General features: G+C 42.8%; 1 long non-coding RNA gene across 1 annotated transcript in view; it reads left to right on the plus strand.

Annotated features, from left to right (window-relative positions):
• Nucleotides 1-193: 193 nt before the first annotated feature.
• LOC133056662 (uncharacterized) overlaps nt 194-21,201 on the plus strand; it is a 28,971-nt gene continuing 7,963 nt past the window's right edge. Inside the window, exons 1-2 of the long non-coding RNA XR_009692865.1 lie at nt 194-218; nt 628-653. This is a non-coding gene — a long non-coding RNA (uncharacterized LOC133056662). The remainder of the gene's footprint in view (nt 219-627; nt 654-21,201) is intronic.

Raw genomic sequence — 21,201 nt, forward strand, 5'->3', positions numbered from 1 at the left:
TGTGTGTGTGTGCACACGTGCATGTGTGTGCATGCTCAGGTGTGAATCTTTGTGACCCCATGGACTGTAGCCTCCCCAGGCTCCTCTGTCTATGGGATTTCCCAGGCAAGAAAACTGGAGTGGGTTGCCATTTTCTTTTCCAGGGGATCTTACCAACCCAGGGAGTGAACTGGCATCTCCTGCATAGGCAGATGGATTCTTTATCACTGAGCCACTTGGTAAGCCCTACATGAAGCATAATAAGTTAGGCTGAAGTAGACTGTTAAAGAGGCCAGCATAGACCCAGTGTAGCACCCTCCCTGTCATTTATCAGATATCCTTTTTCACTCAGTCATTCTCTCCTACTGCACACAAATGGCTTGTCTGTAATAGTGCTCTGTAATCTGTTTATGATAGTGAAATGGTTTCCCCTATTGAGATTCTCCCCTGACCCCTTATTGGCCACATAGTGAAGGGAAAAGCCCCTCTCACTCTGATTATCTTAGAAAATTCTGTCTCCTGATGTCTGTCTATAACTTAGAAGCAGGCAGTGTGACCTTAATATGTCATGAGTAGCTCAGAAGAATGAAATGTAAGTTAAAGTATGCTTTTCTTCCACATGGCATGGATTCCTCCCAACACTGCAAGCTCAATCTCCATATCAAGTCACCTTGGTAAGTACTGGATTTGTTCCAGGGCCAAGTCTGCAGATTTGGTGATGCTATATGATTATTCTTTATTTTCTCTGTGGGCTCTTTATAGCTTTTTTCACAGTTATTACACAATTCATCCAGGCAGTCTTGACATCTTATTATCAAGACTCTTTTAAAATGCTAAGATGAAATACACTAGGAACAAATTTACTTAATGCCTGAATACCTACAATATTGTATTTAGATATTTGTGCATGTGTGCTCAGTTGCTCAGTCGAGTCCGACTCTTTGTGACCCCATGGACTGTAGCCCTCCAGGCTCTTCTGTTCATGGGATTATCCAGGCAAGAATACTGGAGTAGGTTTCCATTTCCTCCTCCAGGGCATCTTCCCGACACAGGGATAAAACCCGTTTCTCCTGCATTGGCAGGTGGATTCTTTACCCCTGAGCCACCTGGGAAGCCCCCAAATCATTAAAGGTGCCCGGCAAAGATAATGTCGCTGTGAAGCAGTGACTGGTGAGATGAAAAGGAGAGAGAAACACAAGTGAGGTGATGTTTGTAAATTGAGGGTCCCAACTAAAGCACTACTGTCATTTAAATTGTTCATTAAAAAACACATCAAGCTCAGACTCACAAAAAGATGTGCAAAGTGGATTAACTTTCATATGCTTGTTAGAGACCATTTGAAGGGAACAATGAAACCAGAGATGCCGGCACTGCAGCCATCCAAAGTGGTATGGATGTGTCCCCAAATCATGACATCACCAGACAGTTCTGAGTGCCAAAGCAAATCGTATACTTTTGTCCTCCTGGGTATCACAGATGAATAGAAAGCAGAGTGCATCCAGTGATGGTGATGTCTACAGTCAGGACCGTGTGCTCCGGTGCGAGGGTGGGGTCAGTGGTTGATGATGAAGCCAGGCCGCTGCCCCTTGTTGAGGAGCAGGCTCTGCCCTGACTTGGGGCATCCAGAGATCAGGGCACATGGCTTTGTCAAATCATGCCGGCTGCTGACACTTCCTCAGTGCTGCATTTGAAAGGAAAACATCTGTACCCATATATATACTGAGTAAACAGTTTGATGAATTAATATGTGTGAGTGTGATCATTGGGAGCAGTAAACTCTAGTTTCCTTGCCAACGAGGTATTCCAAACAGTCTGAACTTGCACCACTTTCAAACCTGTCATGATGCAGATACACTTGTCACAGAGAAAAAGCAGTTGGTACTGATGGTACGAGTTCATACTCTGCCCAGAGCTTAGCTCACCTGCGTGGGACCTGGGGTCTGTACAGAGGAAAATAGTCTTTCTTTCTTTCTTCTTCCTTTTTTAAAAAATAGTCTTCCTTTTACAAACTAATCTGGGGACTCCTCTAATCCTCTGAGTTTTAAAAGAGAAGGATAGGGCTTCCCTGGTTTGTTAGTGGTAAAGAATCTGCCTGCCCATGCAGGAAACATGGGTTTGATCCCTGATCCTGAAAGATTCCACCTGCCATGGAGCAAAACCTGTGTGCCACAACTATCGAGCCTGTGTTATAGGAGCTTGGGAACCACAACAAGAGAAGCCACTGAAATGAGAAGCCCCCACTTGCTGCAACTAGAGAAAAGTCCAAGCAGCAACAAAGATGCAGAGCAGCCAAAAATAAATACTTTTTAAAACAAGCTTAGAGCTTAGCCATTCCAAGAGCATAACTTTCAAGAAAAAAGAGATGAGACATATATAAGAAGGTTCACCCACACCTACCCTCCACCTTCTGAAGAGGACAGTCTGGATAGGGCCATAGACAATGCAAGTTGGAAACTCATCAGATGCCAAGTCCACATCTCCACTAAATATAGGGTAGTCTTGCCAGAGATGTCATAGCCAGGCCCAGACCCCACATCCCACATCTGGTGCTGTCCTGTCTTAATTTCCTTGCTAAATGCAAAAAGGCAAAATGGTTGTCTGAGGAGACCTTACAAATAGCTGAGAAAAGAAGTGAAAGGCAAAGGAGAAAAGGAAAGATGTGTCCATCTGATTGCAGAGTTCCAAAAAATAGCAAGAAGAGATGAGAAAGCCTTCCCAAGTGATCAATGCAAAGAAATGGAAACAATAGAATGGGAATGACTAGGGATCTCTTCAAGAAAATTAGAGATACCAAGGGAATATTTCATGCAAAGATGGGCACAATAAAGGACAGAAACAGTATGGGCCTAACAGAAGCAGAAGATATTAAGAAGAGATGGCAAGAACACACAGAAGAACTATACAAAAAATGATCTTAATGACCCAGAGAACCATGATGGTGTGATCACTCACCTACAGCCAGATATACTGGAGTGTGAAGTTAAGTGGGCCTTGGCAAGCATCACTGTGAACAAGGCTAGTGGAGGTGATGGAATTCCAACTGAGCTATTTCAAATCCTAAAAGATGATGCTGTGAAAGTGCTGCACTCAATATGCCAGCAAATTTGAAAAACTCAGTAGTGGCCACAGGACTGGAAAGAGTCAATTTTCATTCTAATTCCAAGGAAGGGCAATGCCAAAGAATGTTCAAACGACCACACAATTGCACTCATCTCACATGCTAGCAAAGTAATGTTCAAAATTCTCCAAGACAGGCTTCAACAGTACGTGAACTCTGAACTTCCAGATGTTCAAGCTGGATTTAGAAAAGGCAAAGGAATCAGAGATCGAATTGCCAACATCCATTGGATCATAGAAAAAGCAACAGGATTTTGGAAAAACATCTACATCTGCTTCATTGCCTATGCTAAAGCCTAAGACTATGGATCATGACAAACTGAAAAATTTTAAAGAGATGGGAATACTAGACCACCTTACCTGCCTCCTGTGAAACCTGTATGCAGTTCAAGAAGCAACTGTTAGAATTGGACAGGGAACAGTGGACTGGTTCCAGATTGGGAAAGGAGTACATCAAGGATGTATATTGTCACCCTGCTTATTTAACTTATATGCAGAGTATATCATGTGAAATGCCAGGCTAGATGAAGCACAAGCTGGAATCAAGATTGCTGGGGTACATATCAATAAACTCAAATATGCAGATAACACCATCCTTATGGCAGAAAGTGTAGAGGAACTAAACAGCCTGTTGATGAAAGAGGAGAGTGAAAAAGGTGGCTTAAAACTCAGCATTCAAAAAACTAACATCATGGCATCTGATCTCATCACTTCATGGCAAAGAGATGGGGAAACAGTGGAAACAGTGAGAGACTTTATTTTCTTGGGCTCCAAAATCACTGCAGATGGTGACTGCAGCCATAAAATTAAAAGATGCTTGCTCCTTGGAAGAAAAGCTATGACCAACCTAGACAGCAGAGACATTAAAACAGCAGCAGAGACATTACTGCCAACAATGGTCCATATAGTCAAGCTATGGTTTTTCTAGTAGTCTTGTATGGATGTGAGAATTGGACCATAAAGAGAGCTGAGCACTGAAGAATTGATGCTTTTGAACTATGGTGTTGGAGAAGATTCTTGAGAGTCCCTTGGACTGTAAGGAGATCAACCCAGTCCATCCTAAAGGAAATCAGTCCTGAATATTCACTGGAAGTACTGATGCTGAAGCTGAAACTCAAATACTTTGGCCACCTGATGTGAAGAACTGACTAACTGAAAAAGAAACTGATACTAGGAAAGATTGAAGACAGGAGGAAGAGGGGATGATAGAGGATGAGATGGTTGGTTGACATCACCAACTCGATGGACATGAGTTTGAGCAAGCTCCAGGAGTTGGCAATGGACAGGGAAGCCTGGTGTGCTCCAGCCCGTGGGGTCACAAAGACGAGGACACGACTAAGAGACTGGACTGAACTGAACATCAGTTAGGTCCCATCTTTTGAGTCATGCCTGAGTATGGGTGTTATATGTCACTCATTTGCCTTGTTTAGAGCTTTCCTGATGGAAGCAATGAGAAACCACCTACTCTGGCGCAGTCAGTGTTGTGCTGGTGACAGGTGAGCTGTGTCTGGTGCCTCCCTTGTGTCTTCTATGGTCTATCTATTTAGCATGCTGCTCCACACTCGCTGTAAGCTATTTTGAGACCACAGTCCCACCAGGTGGCAGGATTGGGTGTGAACTCCTCCATCTCCCTAGACATGAAGTGCTCTCTGTTATACTACCGTGAATTATGCTGTTTTCATCCCTGTATAAGTCAGCTAATTTATTCAGATACCTCAAAGTCCTTACTGGCATTTGTCACAAACTAATGCTGGAAAGGTTGAGGGTCTGAAAAAATTAAGGTCACAAAAGGCATATCTCATTTGGAATATTAGCCATTTTACTATTGCATCAGTTCAGTTCAGTTGCTCAGTCGTGTCCAACTCTTTGCATATTGCATAGTTTTCGACAAATTAAAATTTTGAGCTTTAGTTTCCTATCTGTAAATTAAAATGGGGTTGTGGAGTCTTGCAGTGTGTGTCCAGTCCATTTATCCTATTCTGGGGCCTGGAATCCTGGCACACTCTAGTTACCTTTGGGCAGCACTCTGGCTTGCCTGGCTGCAGCCGTATTCTATCCCAGTGGCCAGTGACTGCCCAGGTTTTGGGCAGGTGACTCAAGAAGTGTATTTACCAAAACCATATAAACAGGTGCTGAGAAGTGACCTCTGTCTCTGAGGGCAGAGCTGCTCTTATCCATCCCCCCTCCTTGCAGGGAGATCCCAGCCATCAGCCGGGATGGAGAGTTCTAAGACTTAAAATGAAGCAGAGGGCTTCCCTGGTGTCTTAGTGGTAAAGAATCTGCCTGCCAAAGCAGGAAACACAGGTTAGTTCCCTGATCTGGGAAGATCCCACATGTCATGGAGCAACTAAGCCCATGTGGGACAACTATTGAGCCTGTGCCCTAGGGCTTATGAGCCACAACAAGAGAAGCTACCGCAGTAAGAAGCCCACACAGTGAAACTAGAGAGTAGCCGCCGCTCACCGTAGGTAGAGAAAAGTCTACGCAGGAACGAAGACCCAGCAAAGTCAAATATATAAATAAGTAAAATTATTAACAAGAAGGAAGCCGAGATATGACTCTAGGGAAAGTCCCTACAGTCACTTGAGGTTTGGACCCACTTTTCCCTGAGGTAGCTACACTCCAATTCTCTGTTTCCTAAGTTTCTTTTCTGCTTTAGTTGCATTTTGTCTCTTGCAATCAAGAGAGTTTTGACTAAAATAGGTATCACACCTGCTTTCACTATTTCCAAGATTCTTCATAAGACTGAGGTAAAAAATAAATAGTGCACAGACCTCTTACTTTTTTATGTGTAAAAACTGTGCTAACATACATATAAAATGTACCACCCTAACTATTTTAAGTCTGAGTGCAGAAGAATTGATGCTTTCAAATTGTGATGCTGGCAAAGACCCTTGAGAGTCTTTTGGACTGCAAGGAGATAACACCAATCAATCCTAAAGGAAATCGATTCTGCATATTCATTGGAAAGACTGATGCTGAAGCTCCAATACTTTGGTCATCTGATGCGAAGAGCCGACTCCTTGGAAAAGACCCTCATGCTGGTAAAGACTGAGGGCAGGAGGAGAAGGGGTGACAGAAGATGAGATGGTTAGATAGCATCACTGACTCAATGGACATGAATTTGAGCAAACTCCAGGAGATAGTGGAGGACAGGGAAGCCTTGCATGCTGCAGTCCATGGAGTTGCAAAGGGTTGGACATGAGTTAGTGATGAAAGTGAAAAGTGAAAGTGAAGTCGCTCAGTCGCTCAGTTGTGTCCGACTCTTTGCGACCCCGTGGACTGTAGCCTACCAGGCTCCTCTGTCCATGGGATAGGGATGCCACGACAACAATTCCAGTGTGTTAAGTATATTCATAATATTGTGACTATATTACCACCATTCATCTCAATAGCTCTTATCATCTTGCAAAACTAAACTTCTGTACCCATTAAATGTCCCAAGTTCCTTTCCACCAGCCTCTGGTTACCACCCCTCTACTTTCCACATTAGGTAACATTCAAGTGAAGTGGTACAGTATTTGTCCTTATGTGACTGCCTTATTTCACTGAACAGTGTCCTCAAGGTTTATCCATGTTGTAGCAAATGTCAGAATTTCCTTTCTTTTAAGGTTGGATAATATTCAATTGTATATATACATCCCATATTGCTTATCCATTCATCCATTGATGGACACTTGGGCTGTTTACCCATTTGAGCTGTTGTGAATGATGTCAGTGTTAACATGGGTGTACAGATGTTGCTTTCAGGCCCTGCTTTTATTTATTTATTTTTTGGCTGTGCTGGGTCTTTGTTGCTGCGTGGGCTTTTCTTTAGTTGTGGCAAATGAGGACTACTTTCTAGTTGTGGTGCATGGGCTTCTCATTATGGTGGCTTTTCTTGTTGTGGAACACAGACTCTAGAGCACATGGGCTTCAGTGGTTGAAGCTACTGGGCTCTAGAGCACAAGCTTAGTAGTTGTGGTACATGAGCTTAGCTTCTCTGAGGCACATGGCATCCTCCTGGATCAAGGATTGAACCAGTGTCTCCTGCATTGGCAGGTGGATTCTTTACCACTGAGTCCCCAGGGAAGCCTCTTGAACGTTGAGTTTTAAGCCAGCTTTTTCACCATTGTCTTTCACCCTCATCAAGAGACTCTTTAGTTCCTCTTCACCTTCTGCCATTAGAGTGATATCATCTGCATATCTTTGTTGATATTTCTTCAGGTAGTCCTGGTTCCAGCTTGTAATTCATCCAGCCCAGCATTTTGAATGGTGTACTGTATGTAGCAGTTAAATAATCAGGGTGACAGTATACAGCATTGTCATACTTCTTTCCCAATTTTCAACCAGCCTGTTGTTCCATGTCTAGTTCTAACTGTTGCTTCTTGACCTGTGTACAGGTTTCTTAGGAGACAGGTAAGGTGGTCTGGTATTCCTGTCTCTTTAAGAATTTTCCACAGTGTGTTTTGATCCACACAGTCAAAGGCTTTCATGTGGTCCATGAAGCAGAAGTACATGTTTTTCTAAAATTTCCTTGCTTTCTCTGTGATCCAGTGTATGTTGACAATTAGATCTCTGGTTCCTCTGCGTTTTCTGAACCCAGCTTGTACATCTGGAAGTTCTCAGTTCATTTACTGCTGAAGCCTTGCTTGGAGAATTTTGAGCATAGTCTTGCTAGTATGTGAAATGAGTGCAATTATACAGTAGTTTGAACATTCTTTGGCATCGCCCTTCTTTGGGATTGGAATGAAAACTGACCTTTTCTAGTCCTGTGGCCACTGCTAAGTTTTCCAAACTTGCTGGCATGTTGAGTGCAGCACTTTAACAGCATCATCTTTAGGATTTGAAATAGCTCAGTTGGAATTCCATCACCTCCATTAGCTTTGTTTATAGTAATGCTTCCTAAGGCCCACTTAACTTGACACTCCTGGATGTTTGGCTCTAGGTGAGTGACCACACCATCATGGTTATCCAGGTCATTCAGACTTTTTTTGTATAGTTTTTCTGTGTATTGTTGCCACCTTTTCTTAATATCTTCTGCTTCTGTTACTGTTAGGTCCTTACTGTTTCTGCCCTTTATCATGCCCATTCTTACATGAAATGTTTCCTTGATATCTCTAATTTTCTTGAAGAGATTTCTAGTCTTTCCCATTCTGTTTTTTCCCCTCTATTTCTTTGCATAATTCACTTAAGAAGGCGGTCTTATTTCTCCTTGCTATTGTCTGGAACTCTGCATTCAGTTGGGTATATCTTTCCCTTTCTCCCTTGCTTTTTGCTTCTCTTCTTTTCTCAGCTATTTGTAAAGGCTCCTCAGATAACTACTTTACCTTCTTGCATTTTTCCCCCCTGTGGGATAGTTTTGGTCACCACCTCCCGTGCAGTGTTATGAACCTCTGTCCACAGGTTTCCAGGCACTATGTCTACCAGATTTAATCCATTGACTCTATTTGTCACCTCCACTGCGTAATTATAAGGGATTTGATTTAGGACATACCTCAGTGGCCTACTGGTTTTCCCTCCTATCTTCAACTTAAGCCTGGAAAAAGAAAAAATTAAGTCTGAATTTTGCAATAGGGAACTGTGGGCTTTAAATAATAATAAATATATCAATATTAGTGCATCAAAGGTAGCAAATATACCACAGTAATTGTTGACTGTTGTTGTGTGTTGTTTAGTCACTAAGGCTTATCTAATTCTAAACAACCACATGGACTGTAATCTGGCGGACTTTTCTGTCCATGGGATTTCCCAGGCAAGAATACTGAAGTGGGGTGCCTTTCCTTCTCCAGGGGATCCTCTCTACCCAGGTATTGAACCTGCATCTCTTGCATTGGCAGGCAGATTCTTACCTCTGAGCCACCAGGGAAGCCCTATATTTCAGTAATATAAAAGTGTAAATATAGGGGACACTGTCTGAAGATGGGGGGTGGAGGATGGGTTATAAAGGAGCTCTTTGTACTTTATAATCAATTTTTATGTAGAACTGACACTGCTGTAAAAAATGGTCTAATGATAAAAAAAATACTACACATGGGCCTTAAAAAAAGAATTTTACAAGTTTGCCTTTGTCATGGATATTGATTTTTAAATCCTCAAATGTGAACAGAAATTGATCAGGCAATACACATGTGATTTTATATGTACACAATAGACACTTTTATGTACTTGCATAAATATATATTAAATAAATAACATATTAAATAAAGACTTTCTGTAAGCCTATAAGCAAAAGTCAGATAACCATATAAGCAAAAGTTCTTCACAGAACGTGTGAACATTGGACTAATGGGAGCTCTTATCCATTGCTGGTAAATATACATCTTTATTTAATATATTTAATATTAATATCCCTGGATACTAATTCTGTGTAATTATTGTAAATTCCTTCTGGTGTGTTGCTAGTCTTTCCATTTTGCTTATGCTGGTTTTTTGCTGGTGAATACACATCCATGGACTTCCCTGGTGGCTCAGATGGTTAAAGAGCCTTCCTGCAATGCAGGAGAATGCAGGAGACCAGGGTTCAATCCCTGGATCAGGAAGATCACTGGAGAAGGCAATATTCTGGCCTAGAGAATTCCATGGACACAGTAGCCTGGAGGCCTACAGTTCATGGGGTTGCAAAGAATCAGACACGACTGAGTGACTAATACACACACAGACACACACACATCTACAGGAGGATAAGGAAATGTGTAAGATTGTTCCTGGAAACAGTGTTGAATCAGTTGCAAAAGTAAAATTTAGAATAAGATGGCGGAGGAGTAGGTGGACATGGGGTACATCTCTTTCCATGGATACATCAGGAATACACCTTTAGACACAGAAGTGCATGCAGAACACCAGCTGAGAGTGGATAGGAGAACCTGACCAGTGGAAAAGAATATATAGAGCCACGCAAAACTCGGTAGAACGAAGGAACTAGGGAGAAAAACAGGAGTGTTAGTAGGACTGGACCTGCCCTTGGCGGGTGGGGGAACTGAAGTAGGGGTCTGATCCCCACAGCAGGGCAGTTGTCTTGGGTCAGAGGAGAAACGTTTAAGGCTGAGAGTGAAACAGCTGATCTGTGGCAGCCTAAATGGAATGAGAATCAGACAATCCTTGCTAAAGCCATACATATGCCGGGCAGGAACACAGGTCTCCTGGAAGGGGCAGTGGCTAGGAGCTGGAGTTTGAGATTGTGGTGTAATCCCAGGGTTAGGGCCGCTGTTGTCTGCAGAGAGAGAGATTGAGGGGATGTGAGGGAGGAGATTGTGGTGGGAAATGCCTGTGGAAGAAAGCCAGGCAGCCGTGGAAGGAAGGTGATACTCCTGAGACACACATAGAGGATGGAGCCATCACCGTGGCCTCTCTCCACATGCCAGCATCAGCAGCTGAACAATAGAGAGACTGGCCCATCAAATGCCTGATGTGCTGAACTACAGAGTAGGACCCCACCCAGGGTGCCCCTCTATGTGCCTGATGCGCCGAACAACAGAGAAGGACCCCAGGCAAGGGAGCCCTCTAAGTGCCTGAACAGGTGGAGCTGCGGAGAAAGACTGGCCAGAGAGGCCTTCTGATGGCCAACTATGAGAAGCTCGAAAAAAGACTGGTAGGGCCATAACTCCTGCCAGAGAGGCAGTCTGTGTCCCTGCACATTTGGCGCCACCAGGGTCCCCACAAGCCAAGCAGCTGTGCCACCTTCATGCTCAACTCTCACTGGGGCAGAGCTGCCAAAGGCCAAAAAAAAAAAAAAAAAAAAAATTTGTGTTTATGTGCGCAGGGTCAACTCTGCCCTGTCCGACTCTTTGCGACCCTGTAGACTGTGGCCTGCCAGGCCTCTCTGTCAGCGGGTTCTCCAGGCAAGAATACTGGAGTGTATTGGCCAATACTGGTGGTCATGCCCTTCTAGAACACTATATTTCCAACTATCCTAGCCACCAACCCTCATGAGTACCTGGTGCTGCCAGAACCCCTGCAACCCAAGCAGCTGCACCACTTCCACACCTGGCCCTCACAGTGACAAACCCAAGCCCTCCAGGGTAGCTTCAGGAGCTAAACCGCAGTGGACGACCCACATGTAGAGGTGGAAATAAAACCACAATTGATTCCCAGGGGCAGTGTGGCTAAGGAAGAAGACCCAAAACCTTCCCACCAGCTGACAAGCTGCAGATTAAATCTACATGATCAACTAAGCAGACTTTGTGTCTATGGAATATATAAAGGGCCATTGAGAGCTCCCACAAAAGAAAACGCACTAGCTTTGATAGCTGTGGACACTGGAGGCAAGAACACACAGGAGCAGGACCAGATTAGAATCTGAGCTGCCCCCACAGCAGGTCCAGAGATCAGCACAGTGTTGGAGGGCATCCTAGGGAGGTGAGGTGGACTGTGAGTCCCAGCATGGGACAGGACTCTGACAGCAGTGACTCAAGAAAAGCATTTATTATTCTTATTTTTTGACTTGTTCTGTAGATTCTCTTGGATTGTTTTTCTTTTTCTCCCCCTTCCCCATTGTTGATTTTATTGGCACTAAGAAATCCAATTAAGCTTTTGAGCTTTCTTTTCCTTCTTCCTCAGTCACATTTTTTATTGTTGTCATAAACCTCAGCCTCAATGTTGGGCTTTTGCATTTCTGTGGAGTTTTCCTCTTCTTTTTTCTTTTCTCTTTTTATAATTTTAATTTTTAAAACCTATTATTTTTTTTTTCTACATCTGTTCCTTTGTTTGCTTTTCCTACTGTTCTTTTCCCCTTGCAGTTAATCTTTAACGTATATAAATTTTCTTTATCTACCTCTATTTAACTTTGCATATCTATTCTTTCTTTTCTTTATCTCCTTTCCTCTCAACATATTTGGTAGTTTTATTTTCATTGCTTTATTCCCCAGTTGGCACCTTGCTTTAGTTTTGTATTCCAGTTTGTGTTTTAATTAGTTTTGTTCTCGTAGATATAATTTTTGGTTCCCTTTGTTTGCTGGGTCAATCTTTTGTACTTAATTTTTGTTGGACTGTTTTGATTTTGCTTCTGGGTGTATATGTATATGTGTATATCCAGTCACACTTTCTGTTGTTATTATAAATCTCTGCCTCTACATTGGGCTTTTGCAGTTCTGTGGAATTTTCGTTTTTTGTTTCATCTTCTGTTTTTTTCTCTTTTCTCTTTTTTATTATTTTAATTTTTTAAAACCTATTATTTTTTTTCTACATTCATTCCTTTGTTTGGCTTTTCTACTGTTCTTTTCCCCTTACAGTTAATCTTTAATGTATACAAATCTTCAACTACTTCTATTTAACTTTGCATATCTATTCATTCATTCTTTCTTTTCTTTCTTTCCTTTCCTTTCAACATATTTGTTAGTTTTGTTTTCATTGCTTTATTCCCCACTTGGCACCTTGCTTTAGTTTTGTTTTCCAGTTTGTGCTTAAGTTAGTTTTGTTCTTAACTGGTAAATATAATTTTTGATTTCCTTTGTTCGCCCAGTCTATCTACTGTACTTTATTTTTGTTGGACTGTTTTCACTTTGCTCATGGGTGTATATGTATAAGTGTATATTCCATTATTTTAATTATTATTTGCCTGATTTTGTAACTGCCATCTGTCTGGGGTTCATCTTTGGTTTCTTGTTCTTGGATATTTGTTTTAATCCCACATAATGCCATAACAAACCACTTGTGGACTCTTGGTTCCCAACCAGAGATCAAGCCCTGAGCCTTTGGAGTGGGAGCACTAACTCCAAGACCCTGACTACCAGAGAACTAACCCTAGGGAGTATCAAATAGTGAGAACTCACACAAAAGAAACCACTTGAATACAAGACCAGGCATCACCCAACCACCAGTAGCACCCTGTGCAGGATGCCTCATCTAAACAAACAAAGAAACAAAATTACAAACCCAATCATCAGCAGAAAGGAGTACCACTTCACTCAGCCTTGCCCATCAGAGGAAAAACAAACAAAAGCTCAGTACAAATCTTACCCTATATGAAGCTCATCACAAACCACTGGACCAACCTTAGGAGGGCAGAAATCAAAATGAAGAAAGAATTCAACATTCTTCAAGGAAAAAATGAAACTTTCCTTGAAGCCTGGGAAAAGGTGACCTCAAACACAATAACTTAAGAAAAAGAAAGAAAAGGCAGAGAATTACTGCACAAATGAAGGAACAAACTAGAAACAGAAGTCCAAATATATGAAGAGGAAATAAGAAAATTACCTGAAAAAGAATTCAGGATAATGATAGTAAAGATGATCAAAAACCTTGACAACAAAATGGAGAAAATGCAAGAATCAATTAACAAAGACCTAGAAGAATTAAAGAATAAGCATACAGAGACAAACAACACAATTACTGAAATTAAAAATACTCTAGAAAGAATCAATAGCAGAATATCTGAAGCAGAAGAACGAATCAGTGAGCTGCAAGATAAAATGATGGAAATAACTTCTGAAGAGCAGAATAAAGTAAAAAGAATGAAAAGAGCTGAGGATAGTTTCAGAGACCTCTGGGACTGTATCAAATGCACCAACATTAAAATTACATGTCTCCCAGAAGAAGAAGAGAAAAAGAAAGGGTATGAGAAATTTTTGAAGAGATTATAGTTGAAAATTTCCCCAACATGGAAAAGGAAATACCCAATCAAGTCCAACAGGTGCAAAGAGTCCCTTACAGTATAAACCCAAGGAGAAACATGCCAAGACACGTATAATCAGACTAACAAAGACTAAACACAAAGAAAGAATATTAAAAGCAGCAAGGAAGAAGCAACAAGTAACGTACAAGGGAAACCCCATATGCTTAACAGCTGATCTTTCAGCAGAAACTCTGCCAGCCAGAAGGGAATGGCAGGATATATTTAAAGTACTGAAAGGGAAAAAATCTGCAACCAAGATTACTCTACCCAGCGAGTATCTCATTCAAAGTTGATGGAGAAAAAGCCTTTGACAAAATTCACCTATTTATGATTAAAACCTTTCAGAAAATGGGGATAGAAGGAACCTATCTCAACATAGTAAAGGCCACATATAATAAGCTCACAGCAAACATTATTCTCAATGGTGCAACTGAAAGCATTCTCCCTAAGATCAGGAAGAAGGCAAGGGTGTCCACTTTCACCATTGTTATTCAACATAGTTCTGGAAGTCCTAGCTAGAGCAATCAGAGAAGAAAAAGAAATAAAAGGAATCCACATCAGAAAAGAAGAAGTAAAGCTCTCACTGTTTGCAGATGACATGATACTATTCATAGAAAACCCTAAAGATAGTATCAGAAAATTACTAGAGCTAATCAGAGAATTTAGCAAAGTTGCAGGATACAAAATCAATACACAGAAATCACTTGCATTCCTATATACTAACAATAAAAAATCAGAAAGAGAAATTAAGGACTCAATCCCATTCACCATTGCAACAAAAAGAATTAAATATCTAGGAATAAACTTACTTAAGGAGATGAAAGAACTGTACACAGAAAATTAGAAGACACTAATGAAGGAAATTAAAGATGACATAAATGATTGGAGAGATATTCTATGTTCCTGGGTAGGAAGAATCAATATTGTGAAAATGACTATACTACCAAATGCAATCTACTTCTGCTTCAGATTTAATGCAATTCCTATCAAATTACCAATGGCATTTTTCACAGAACTAGAACAAAAAAATTTCACAATTCATATGGAAACACAAAAGACCCTGAATAGCCAAAGCAGTCTTGAGAAAGAAGAAGGGAGCTGGAGGAATCAAGCTTCCTGACTTCACATTATACTACAAAGGTACAGTCATCAAGACAGTATGGTACTGGCACAAAAACAGAAAAACAGACCAACGGAACAAGATAGGAAGCCCAGAAATAAACCCATGCACCTATGGGTACCTTATTTTTGACAAAGGAGGCAAGAATATACAATGGGGCAAAGACAGCCTCTTCAATAAATGGTGCTGGGAAAACTGGACAGCTACATGTAAAAGAATGAAACTAGAACACTTCCTAATACCATACACAAAGATAAACTCAAAATGGATTAGAGACCTAAATGTAAGGCTAGAAACTATAAAACTCTTAGAGGAAAACATAGGCAGAACACTTGATGACATAAATCAAAGCAAGATCCTCCTATTACCCACCTCCTAGAGTAACGGAAATAAAAACAAAGGTAGACAAGTGGGACCTGATTAAATTTAAAAGCTTTTGCACAGCAAAGAAAACTCTAAGCAAGGTGAAAAGACAACCCTCAGAGTGGGATAAAATAATAGCAAATGAAACAACTGACAAAGGATTAATTTCCAAAATATACAAGCAGCTCATACAACTTAATGCCCGAAAAACAAACAACCCAATCAAAAAGTGGGAAAAAGATGTAAACAGACATTTCTCCAAAGAAGACATACAGATGGCTAAAAAACACATGAAAAGATGCTCAACATTGCTCATTTTTTAAAAATCAAAACTACAATGAGATATCACCTCACACTGGTCAGAATGGCCCTCATCAAAAAGTCTACAAACAATAAATGCTGGAGAGGGTGTGGAGAAAAGGGAACACTCTTGCACTGTTGGTGGGAATGTAAATTGATACAGCCATTATGGAAGATGGTATAGAGATTCCTTAAAAAGCTAGGAATAAAACCACTGCAATAAAATAAAACCCAGCAATCCCAATACTAGGCATATACTCTGAGGAAACCAAAATTGAAAGAGACACATGTATCCCATTGTTCATTGCAGCACTATTTACAATAGCTAGAACATGGAAGCAACCTAGATGTCCATTGATAGATGAATGGTAAAGAAGTTGTGGTACATATACACAATGGAATATTATTCAGCCATAAAAGGAATGCATTTGAGTCAGTTCTAATGAGGTGGATGAATCTAGAACCTATTATACAGAGTGAAGTGAGTAAGAAAGAGAAAGATAAATGCCAGATTCTAACATATATATGGAATCTAGAAAAATGGTACTGAAGAATCTATTTACAGGGCAACAATGGAGAAACAGACATAGAGAATAGACTTATGGACATGGGGAGAGGGGAGAAGAGGGTGAGATGTATAGACAGAGTAACATGGAAGCTGACATTACCATATGTAAAATAGATAGCCAACGGGAATTTGCTGTATGGCTCAGCAAACTCAAACAGGGGTTCTGTATCAACCTAGAGGGTGGGATGAGGGAGGGAGATGGGAAGGAGTTTCAAAAGGGAGGGGATATATGTATACCTATGGCTGATTCATGTTGAGGTTTGACAGAAAACAGCAAAATTCTGTAAAGCAATTATCCTTCAATAAAAAGTAAATTAAAAAAACTAAAAAAAAAAAAAAAAAGTGGGAGGGGGGATCGGGATGGGGAATACGTGTAACTCTATGGCTGATTCGTATCAATGTATGACAAAACCCACTGAAATGTTGTGAAGTAATTAGCCTCCAACTAATAAAAAGAAATAAAAGAGAGAAAAAAAAAAAAGTAAAAATTGCTTTGGGACTTCTATGGTGTCTCCGTGGAAAAGAATTTGACTGCCAATGCAAGAGGTGGGTTTGATCCCTGATCCAGGAAGACCCCACATGCTGTGGAGCAACAAAAAGCCCATGAGTCACAACTATTGAGCCTGTGCTCTAGAGCCCTCGAGCTGCATCTACTCAACCCAGGAGTTCACATTAATCTTTTGTACACTGATGGTTTATCTTGCTAGTAATAGGATTTTATTCAATCCCAGGGTGGCTGGCCAGACCTCCTCCAAGGGCTCAGGAATCCCAAGACCCACTCCCTATCTTATCTATTTTGACTCTTGGCTTGCACTCACTAGCTTATACGTAGTCAGGGCAGTGTCCAGGCAGGTCAGAAGCAAGGTTAGAGGCCTTCTCTGCTTTCTTGTCTCTGTAAACTGAACAAGACTGCTTCCACTTTCCCTTCAGTGGCCCTCAACCTGTGTGCATGCTGGCCCTCTTCTGCCCAGATGACTGCTCACAGTACTGATAGAATTGAAATAACCTCAGCCTGTGTGTCATCCCCAGCTGTCATGGGTGGAGGGTCCCTCAGATTGAGAGCTCTTGGACCCATTGCAGGTTCAGCAGCAAGTATGTGTGGGAGTATCCCTCTGCTAGAGACATGCGACAGTGAGACCTGGTGTTGTGCCCTGGTATCTGACTTGGATCCATGTTTTGTTGACAACCCCACACCCCTTGTAGCAGCATTCAGTCCATTTCCCCTACTGCTTTTCCAGTGCCTGTCCTCTTTCCCAGCCTTATCACCTCTCTCTATCCATCAGGTCTGCTAACTTCAGTGCCGTGCCCTTGGGTGCCTTGTTTCCTGGGCCCATCAAGGCCCCCCTCCATGTCCATTGCTGCCTCCAGACTGCTGGAAGCGTTGTGTGGGAGATGGACTGCCCACCCTTTACTTGCCTGGCTCTGGTGAGCTCTCCTGTGTGTGAGTTCAAGGTGGGTTCCAGCCAGTTTGTGATTAGCCACACTGCCCACTCTCCACACAAGAGCAGTGATGTGCTGGCTAGACTTGAGGAGATGGCCTGGTGCCCCAGTCCCACTGCCATGCCATAAAGGGGCTGAGCCTGGGGATGGCGCTAAGGGATTCTTTTCTTCTGGGTGCTTAGCCATCCTTGCCCTGGGCATTGGTCAAGCCACAATGTTTCCCTTCCCCGTCTTTCACCTTGAGGTGAGTGCTGCCACCCACTGCATTCCCAATGGCCTGTGTTCCATATGCCTGGCATGTTTTTGAGCTGATTCTCTGGGTCCTTGCAATGCACACGACCTGGTTGTTTCTGCTGTTAGTGTATATTGGTCTCAAAGATTAAAGCATGTATAAGTATGCATGGGATAAAACAGTGTATGGCTCTCTAAGTCAGTTATGATTCTTTTGGTCACTCACTTGTCTCCTACTTGGGTAATAGGCAATGCTAGAGTTGACTACACACCAATGAGTGATGATTACTTTCACACCAGAGTAATGCATGCATTTATCAGATCTAACAACACTCTCCCCATGGCCATGACTGGGGGATGTGTACCATTGGCTGTGGTGATTCATTCAGTGTTTGCCTAATCAACTTTTGATGGTAGTTCTCATTCCTACTTATGAGTGATGGGGAATCAGGGTTTGAGTCAGGAGCAAGAGCCTGATTAATGGCTCCCACATTCAAGGAAGGCAGCAGGTATGCAAGTGACAGATGCCTGGCCCAGAAAAGTAGTGATGAAAGGACTTCTTTGATTTTCCAAGTCCTATAACTGACTGCTTTAAATCATTCCACAACAAAAGAGATAAATTGTTCCACAAGAATCCACTGAAGGGCAGTCAGGAATTCCATCTACAATAGGGCATATTAGAGATGTTGCAGTTAAAACGTGTCTGGCATGATTTTGGGAGTGGGTGGCCAGTCCATCATGAAAGAGAGTCATTGCCCATCCCTGCCTCTTGGTACTCCTCAAGCTGTTAGCCAAATTGTCTGTGGGTCCAGAAGTATTTGCATTGAAAAATCTAGGATGTTCAAAGCAGGTCTGAGCCACTGGGATATCACAGCTAGGAGTAATGGAATGCAACTGTGGTCCTATTTTGTTCATTTTCAAAACAGGCCACAATTAAGAGACACTGGAGTATTCGTATTGCACACTGTAGGTGAAATTCTTGAGATGGACCAGAGAGATGTATCAAGAATGTTTTTATTAATCATGAATGAAAGATGGAGGTTCAAAGAAGATCAGACACCATTATGACTCTGACCATAGATGATGGTGACTGACAACGTGGCTGTGTTGTTCTTCCCATATCTTGCTGGACAGTTGAAGAGAAATGAAAGTTTTTGGTTTCTTGTGGGGTATAGTTGCAAAGCTGCAACTTAAAAGAATTGGTGGAAGGGCATCACCAGGAGTGGAGTGGCTCTGGAGTTAATGGCTTAACTTGACTCAACAGAGGAAATCTGACATGAACAAGATTGTCAGATAGCTCTTTGGAGATTTCGTGGGTGGTACTGCATGGCCACTGGTTGAGTGATTTCTTTTACTAATTCCAATAATGAAAGATACTCTGGTATGCCAACTCATTATATGACCCCTGAGCAGTGTCTTCTAAAGTTCCTAGAGATACAGGTGGTATTCAGCCACCCCAAATTGAAGAAAAACAGGTCTGTGATGGTTTTAGATCGCTAGGGCTACACACATGATACCCTCTATCATGTGCCTACACTCTATCAGCAGGTGGAGGTAACCCACTGAACCCTCTTGGTGATGGAGATCACAGGTATTCATGATTGAGGAATTCCCATGCCCATGCTGCGGAGTTCTCTAAGTGCAGGTTTTAAGCTTGTGTTGAGTCCGTTTTCTGGTTCTTACCACCCATCACTGCTACTGATTAGAATGTTTTGGTAAGGCCCTCCAAGTGGCTCCTCAGGTTGGCTAGTGGCCCTGGTGTAGTGCCAGCTGGTGATGGTTGAACTTTAGAGGAAGTGAAAATAATGAGGTTTCCATAGCTTGTTTCTACAGGTCAACCTGTGAAAGGATCATTAGCAGAGCATAGCAGTATCAGTGCTATCTTGGGCCACTGGGGCGCCTCCACCCGTGTTGCATGGAAAGGAGGGAATAATGTTTGGACACTGTCCTTCCACCTTTGTGGTGGTGTTGTTAAGGGCAGGAAGAGATGGGGTGGTGGGGAAGGGACTGGTTGGGGGAGGCTTCTTGTATTCTCCCTACTGGTTTCCTCAATGTTCCTCCTCGATTCCCATCTTAGATGTTCAGGGCAACCATGCCCATGAGGCCTTTAGTATGTCTTCTGCCAGGTCACCCCACCTGCTGGGAGGTGGGTTGAGGGTTTGGGGACTGTGTCTCCTGTAGCTTTGTTTCTGGCCTGGTCACCCCTGATTTTTGACTGCCCACATGTTGACTTAGGGCTTCCTAGGTGATGCTAGTGGTAAAGAACCTGCTTGCAATGCTAGAGACCTAACAGACCTAGGTTTGATACATGGGTCGAGAAGATCCCCTGGAGGAGGAAATGGCAACCTATTCCATTATTCTTACTTGGAAAATCCCATGGACAGAAGAGCCTGGTGGGCTACAGTTCCTGGGGTCGCAAAGAGTCAGATACAACTGCAGTGACTTAGAACCAGCAGCGCCAGCATGTTGACTTCAGTACTTCTTGGGATGTGTGGTGCAATCCCCCAGGGCTTTGACATCCATGTGGCTACTACTGCCTGCTGCTATCTACCTTATACTGGTTCTCTGGTCATCAGCTCTAATCCTGCCACCCTTATATTTCTCCTCACCCTCTAAACTTCAAGACTGACCCTGTCTGATTGTATTTCCCATTGTGCTCTGCTGACTTGTGACCCACTTCCTGTTTTAGTCCCCACTCTCTGTTGCAAGACCTGGGGGTAGGTACAGGGAGGGCTGAGAGTTAAGTGTGAAAGAGCATGGGGCACTTGCATTTTGGGGTAGCCCTGGACAGCAGCAGGACGGAGAATGTAGTGTGATGGTGCCTGTTGGGCCCCAGTCAGAGGCCCGAAGTGCTGAGGTCTGCTTCCCTTGGGTGGCCAAGAAGCAGTGTGGTTGTCAGTGGTGAGACAGAGGTTGTGGGGTGTTCCATACCTGCCTTGCCTGACTTACTCTTTCTAATTACCTGGCACTACACAGGTGTGGAGGCTTAAAGTCTCATGAGAGTTACCCTCCTTGGGTGTCAGGGGAGTTTCGCCAGAGGGCAGTGGGGAGGCCTGGCCCTTTCCCCACAGCCCACATGCCCAGGCTGGGGCACCGCACTGTACCACGGCCACGCTGTGTGCACACGTGCTCTCTATCTGGGGAGATGGGCCCCCATGGAGTTTGTGGGGCATCTGAGGTTTACCTGTGTGAGCAATCCTTGTTCAGTTATCACTTCTGTTGTGAGCCTTCATGGGGTTGTGGATTTGGAGGTGACTCTGCAGGGCCCATGGGCCTTCAGTCTGCATAAGTGCAGACACGGTGCCCCACATCACAGCGCACCAAATTTTCCTCTGGCTGACTACTGCTTGCTTGAGGTACTTTTGGCAGGGAAGGCAGTAGTGCTGCTTTCAATAAGAGAAGAGTCATACACACTGTCTGCCATGATCAGGGCTTTCTGTGTAGCCAGGGTCCCTACCTTGACCCCACCTGGGTGAGTAATGTTTGGGCAGG

The sequence above is a fragment of the Dama dama genome, chromosome 5, assembly GCF_033118175.1.
Source record: "Dama dama isolate Ldn47 chromosome 5, ASM3311817v1, whole genome shotgun sequence".
NCBI lineage: Eukaryota > Metazoa > Chordata > Mammalia > Artiodactyla > Cervidae > Dama > Dama dama.